Source organism: Mus musculus, chromosome 5 (genome assembly GCF_000001635.26).
Source record: "Mus musculus strain C57BL/6J chromosome 5, GRCm38.p6 C57BL/6J".
NCBI lineage: Eukaryota > Metazoa > Chordata > Mammalia > Rodentia > Muridae > Mus > Mus musculus.
Window position 1 is genome coordinate 142,817,816 of NC_000071.6, and position 6,497 is coordinate 142,824,312.

Below are 6,497 nucleotides of genomic sequence, written 5' to 3' on the forward strand. Positions count from 1 at the left end.
CATCACGCGCATGTAAACACCTTGGCCCTCAGCCATTCCTATAAAACCAATTACGGACCTCGGGGCTCCAGCAGTTTCCAGGCTCCCCACGGCGGGGCTGAATGATCAAAACTGGTGGTGAGAATTTTTCCGAGCCGTTTCTAGGCAGCCCTCCCCCACACCAGCTCCAGCAGACCCCCCCCTTCTTTCTCCTTCTCCCTCCCCCCACATCCCAGCCCCTCCTCCTGCGTCTGGGCTGAGTGATCAAAATAGAGGAAGATGGTTGTCGCCGCAATCCCGGGCATTGCAAGGCCTCCTGTCAGCTTCCTTCTTCGGGAGGAGGTGACAAGCTAGCCGGGAAGAGCCGGGAACCGGCGAGCTGCTCATTGCGCCCGCGCCCGGCGCTCCCTCTCTAGGGTGCCACTCCAAAGAGCGAGGTTCAGACGAAAAATAACAAGGCCTGCTTCTCTCTCGCTTGCTCGCTCACTCTCGCCTTTTAAAATAAAGCAGCGATTCATTCCCTTTCCCCCTAGCAGTCGCGGTCGGGTGGGGTGGGCAGGCAGGCGACAAGGCCTTTTTTTTTTCCTTTTGCCCCTGCCTGCGGGTCCCCTCCCTGAAACGCGGTGTCAGAAGGCTTTACTGATTAATATTTTGGACAGGCCGCGGCGGTCGGCAGCGGTGAGTTGCATCTTATAAAAGGTTCCTATAGAAACCCGGGCTGTGGGGCTCTGCGGCCGAGTGCGCACCGCGCGCCCCTCCCCAAAGCCCCTTTTGGCGTGGGCGCCCCTCCTTCCCCCTTTCCCCGCCAAGAAAAACCAGAGCAGAAAAAAGGATTAGATCGGCGGAACGCGAGCTGAATCCCTCTCGGTTCTGACATTTCAGCCCTATTAGCATTTCTCCACGGGGCCTTCTGAAACCTATTAAGGTGTAATATTAAAAACCTCTTGGCTGGGGGCCTCTCTCGCCTTCCATCCGCCGCGCCCCCTCCAGGGAGGGCGAGACCGGGAAAGGGAAAAAAAAAAATCTGTTGAGCTCAGAGGAAGCAAGCCAAGCCCAAAAGTGCTTGGCTGGCCACGGCGGCCAGAGGGGGAGGGGAGCACTAATCCCCCAGACTTTGTACTTTTATTTTGCTCTTTCAGCAAAAAAAAAAAAAAAAAAAAAAAAAAAACTTTCGAAGTTAAGTGGCAGGGAGCCGCCGACGGCAGTCTACCTGACTGGGGACCCAGGGAGTGTGATCCTTGCCGAAGGGACCCGTTCTAAAGGGTGGGGAGATCCCCTGCACCCTCTCGGAGCCCGAGCCCAGCTAGGCATTACCTACCCTGGAAAGGAAGCTTGGAAAGACAGAGAGCCTTGCAGATCCTACCTCGAGAGCAACTATAGGGTTTTAATTAAAACAAAAGAAGCCCGCTCTTTCGCCCTGCTCTGCGGACTCAGCGTTTTCCTGCTGCTGCTATTTTTTTTTTAAGAAAATCCATTTTTAAGGCAATTTTTGAGAGTTTTTTTTTAATGAGCTAGTTAGTGCTCATCCGTTCTATTTTTCTTTCCTCCACTTTTAGAAGGAAAAAAAAAGAGGGAAGATTCGAGAGAGAGCTGGGGGTGTCTAATTTAATTCCAGGATAAATTTGAAGGGGGGAAAAAATTCAGCCTCTTGAGAGCAGTTTCAAGTTGCCCTTCCTGGAGCTTTCTGGGCTGGTTTCTAGGCTGCCCTCTTTTAGAAGCTGGAGCTCGGTGGGGGGAGGAGAGAGGAGGGAGAAGAGAGAGGGAGAGGGAGAGAAAAGAACGAAAATAGCCGGAGCTGAGGGGAACTGAGCGGCGGTGTCCGCGCGCTCGGAGCTGGGCGACGGGGTCTCAGTGGCAGCCAGGGGCGACCGGAGGCGACCGGTGCTGCCCGGGGACCGGCAGGAGCAAAGACGGAGAGAGGGGGGTTAGAGAAAGGAGGTATTGTGTCTGTGTGCCTTAGGGGAGGGGGGGAGTTGATTGCAAGAAATAAAATAAATGCTGTTAAGCTGCGAGGGCTTCTGGAAACAAGAGAGAAACGGGCTGAGGGGGTGGGGGGCGCCTAGTGCCCTTGAGTCTTATCCAGAGGCCTTTGTGGGTTCCTAGTTAAACCCTCCCACGCCTCAGTCGCTCGCTTTCCCCCACCCCCCAACGCCCTCCAATATTCAGAGCGCAGGCCCTGGTCTCCCCCCAACCCCCTCATCCCTCCCGGGATCCAGAATGTTTTTCTTATTTTAATACAGCTCAAGAAAAAATATGTATCTTGAGAGAGTCGGAGTGGGGTGGGGGGATTGTGCAAAAGGCTTGCGGGGTTGGAAAAAAACAAAGGCCTGTTTTTATAAATGTTTAATGTTTTCACCCCTGGATGCTCCAAGACGCCGTAATTGTGACGGCGGGGTATGTGTGCCATAAATCATTTAGCTGCTAATAAAAAATTATTCCAATTTGCCCCGGATTTGCCGATGGCGTTTGCATTTTTCAAGTGTGCGCCCCGTCGGCGTGGCATACCGACCGACCCAGAGTTTCATTAGGGCTGAGGTTGGGGCGGAACTCGACCCGCTCCCCTCTGGAATGTACGGCTCGGCTCCCCAGTCCCCTCTCGACCTGCCACTCGGCCCTCAGGCCACCGGGTGCGCTGAACCTGGGGAACGGTGGCCCCGATCCCTGGCCCCCGGGAGGGGAACACTGAGCAAACCCCTGCAACTCTCAAGGCTGCCAAGTACAACGTGCGGTGCACAGGCCAGGTCTCCTTGTCCCTGTGTCCCCCACATTTAACAGTGGTCGGGAGCCATGTTGGGGCGTGGGGACATTTCTAGAGAAGCAGAGGCTACACTACACCACCACTTCAGAGAGTCTCCAGGTCTGGGGAAATAACCTCCAAGCCGGGCTGGGCCACACTTTATCTACAAAAGCCCTGTATATTCGTCCTGAAACTGAGCTGGAGACAACCGCAGGGACCAAGAGTCCAAGCGCCATCTTCCGCGTCCCATCCCCCACGCTTGTTTACCCGGTGGGATCCGTGGCCAGAAAAATTCTGTTGACGCAGTGTGTGTGTGTGTGTGTGTGTGTGTGTGTGTGTGTGTGTTGTACTGACTGGAGAGAAAATCGTGGGGGACCTCCGCGAAGTCCAAGGACGCAATTCCCGGGCAACCCACCGGGTTGGCCTGCCTGGTCCGGCATGGTTGTCCCCGGACACTCCTGAGGCTTTTGGTGTATTCTTCCAGATACCCGGTCCAGGTCTGGAAGCTCTGGACGAGTCCCCGCGGACAAAACTCAAAGCTCTTTGTTGTAAAACCAGAGGACAGGCCAACCTTGAGTGCGGCTGCCTTCCCTGCGGTGCGCCTTTGTCCGGCTCCAGGGAACCCCGCGCTCCCCTCACTTCTGCCCCACGAAAGCTTGAACCCTCATCTTCTACAATCCGGAGGTTGTTAGCCGTGTGGACAGGTTTCCACCATGCCCCTCCATCAGGGGAACAGGGCGCAGGAGGGTGGGGAATACAAAAAGAAAAAAAAAGAAAAGCTAGTTTTCATTCAGGTGACCTTCTCTATCGGTTGCCGTGAACCAGCTCTCCCAGGGAGTGGAACTCCACTGGAGACTAAGTGACCGGGACGCTAAGAGAAAGCCAGTTTGTGCCTCCGGCGATGCCACCATAGAGTGTAAGGCGGTTGTTTCCGTAGATCCTAAATCCGGCTGCCCCGGAGCTCCTGGCCGGGGCGCCACTAAAACCCGGAGAGGCCATGCCGGGCCCAGCCACGCTCGCAGTCTCTCGCTGCGGCTGGCCCATCAGCAGCTGGGTATCCTGGAGTTCATCCAGCCAAGGGTAGCCCACACCCGCCAACAAAATCAAGGATGTGGTGCCAGAGCCTTGCACACCACCTCGGTCCCCAGCGGGCAACTCGCAGCCCAGGGGCGGTGGCACCAGGCCACTTCGGATTTCTGCTCCTCTCAGCCCCGCCTCCGACCCTGGCCTCCTCCTCCGGCCCGGGTCGGGTCTTACATTCCACTGTCTGGCTTGAGATGCATTTGGTGCGCAGGGAGCGGCTAGGGTCATAAATCTGCACTCTGGCCCTCCTCCCCGAGGCAGGGCCAGGCACTCTTCTCTCCTTGGTCATGGCCTGAGGACCCCGAGACCACGCAGGGAAGCCAGCCAGGAGCTTCCCCATTCGCCAAAGAGAGGGAACTGCCTCACCCACACAGTGCCAGCATCGGGAGTATCGGGCCTCACAGATCACCGGCAGCTGGGGTACGGGGTCTGGGCCCAGGCACTTTCTTTAGTATAGTTCAATGAGGCTGGGGTGGCTGTGAGGTCATTTATGCCAAGAAGGAGGACCTCTAGACCCCGTATTAATCTCAGGCCCTTTACAAGAGATCTACTTTGGGGGAGGGAGCATACAAGAACCGATCAAAGTGGCTACAGGCATGGTATTTGGAGACAGGACCTTCCCTTGCCTCCTTGCCAAGGACACCCCGAAACGCCTCCTTTGGGTCCGGTTTTCCCGAGCCCACCACGCGCCTTGATTCTCAGAACCGAACCATCCAGAAAGCAGGCATTGGTCATCTGGCGATGGCGGCCATAGCGTGACTGTTAAACCTAAGGGGGGTGGGAGGGAGGGCGAACTACCCAAGGGAGTGTATTTGCGGTTTCTAACGTCTCATGCTACAAGAATTTTCTTTGCCAAAGGGGCAGGCAACAGACGATTATGCTGGTCCCTGTGAGTGCATGGGGCTCAGGGTGGGGACAGCTGCACGGGGGGGGGGGGGGGGGCAAGCATTTACCCTCTCGGTTGCTTCTCTGTGTGTCAGATGCGAGGTGCAGGGATATGGAAACCTTGCTCTCACCCACGGAGCTCTTAGATTCCCAACGATGTCTCAAAAGCACTTTTAGAGGAGCCGAGGGCTTTGGGCCCGGCGCAGAGAAATGTGAGCACTGACCCGCGTAGTAGCCGAGCAGCAAGAGGCTGTAGATCCACATTCCCGGGCTAGCAGTCCCTGCAAGGCCCCAACGAAGCGCCTCGGAAAAACAACAAAGCTTTGCCAGTTTCATCCAAGGTTAAACTCCACCGCAAGCATTTTTCTTTTTCTTTCTTCTTCCTATTTTTTTTCCCTCCCTCCCCGGAATCAGAGCGATAGCGTTACTGCAAAGAAACCGCAAATAAATCAGCTCCTCGGCAGCCGCTTTAGAGCTGCGGTGACCTTGGGGGGGATGTTTTCCTGCTAGACCCGTCCCAGAACTGGCGTGGGGGAGGGGGCCAGTGCCAACCCACCCCCCCCTCCACACACACACACCCCTAGAGAAACAGAAGAGGAGGTGGCCAAGGACACTGGTGCGTGTACATTATAGTGTGTGTGCCCCCGTGAGGAGTTTGGAAAGAGGTCAGGGGTACTGTGGTTATTTAAGGAGGAGAGTGTCCGGTAATAGGGGGGTTGCTGCTGCGGAAAAGGCCTGTGTACCCCAGGCTGCGCTGCCCACTCCCACCCCCGCAAACGCCAAGCTAGTCCCTGGGGAATGGGGAACAAACCCCCGATGGACAAACGAGGCCTCTTTGGGGACCTCTGGTCTTTGTCTGGGTGTGACCGGGTGTGTTCCGCAGCCAGTTTGTGCGGGGTGTGACTAATCGGATTTCTGTGTGTGAGTGCCGGGGTGACTAATGGAGGGCTTGGCAGCACGTGTGTTTGGGGAGGGGCACTGCACCTAGGTGGGGACTTGGTGCCCCAGGAGGGGGCTGCCTGGTCTCAGAAGTTCCTTCCCTTCCCCCTTCCTTCTGGCTCCCAGCTTTGTTTGGGCCTTTGCGGGGCTGCCTGGCAGGCCCGTGCATGCTAGGGAGCAATGGCTCAAATTCCACAGCATGCCTGGCGCCCAGAGGCAGCTCCTGGCCTCCCGCCTCCCTCACCCACGTGGTGCCTCCAAATCTGGGCTGGCCGCTACCAAATTGGGGCTGTCCCACCCCTTGTAGCTGAGCCCTCCCAGCTTTTTCTATGTTGCTCGGGGAAGCCACCGCAGAGCTCCGTGATTTGTGATACTGTCCTAAAAGGATTCATGGAGATGGCGGAGGTCACAGCCACACACCAAGGAAGTCGCTTAGGCTGGGAGTTTGGGCTCTCTTTGGACCTTTTTCCCCACTTCTGCTGCTGTAAATGGAATCCAGCCACTCACACACCACACAAGGTAGTCAAGAGCTCCATCCAACTCTAGGCCTCAGCTCTATCTCGACCCCAGGCCATTGGAGCCTTGAGGGTGGCCGTGGTTCAGACTTACAAGCGCGGCGCTCCAAAGGCTTCCCAGGCCAGCCAAGGCTTCATAGTGAAACCTTGTTCCATAAGGAGGAAAATAAGTAAAACTCTAGTTTTCATTTATTTTCTAGTTATTTGTGATGGTATATAGCTATCCTCCAGAGCCTGGGAGGTGGAAGTCGGCGGAACACGAGTTCAAGGTCATCCTGTGCTGTCTAACAAACCGAGGGAGGCCTGCAGTTCAGTCAATCAGCCTCTCTCCCTCTCAAAAAAATCAATAAACGGGGCCA

General features: G+C 56.1%; 1 protein-coding gene across 3 annotated transcripts in view; it reads right to left on the bottom strand.

Annotated features, from left to right (window-relative positions):
• The window catches only part of Tnrc18 (trinucleotide repeat containing 18), a 99,067-nt gene extending 93,214 nt beyond the window's left edge, over positions 1–5,853 (bottom strand). Inside the window, exon 1 of one of the 3 annotated variants that reach the window (XM_030254452.1) lies at positions 4,753–5,853. The gene's annotated coding sequence lies outside the window, so the exon portion shown is untranslated. Of the gene's footprint in view, positions 1–58; positions 1,143–4,752 lie in introns of those variants that run through there. The other 2 variants (XM_011240976.3, XM_011240977.3) reach the window with 2 other exon arrangements.
• Positions 5,854–6,497: the final 644 nt, after the last annotated feature.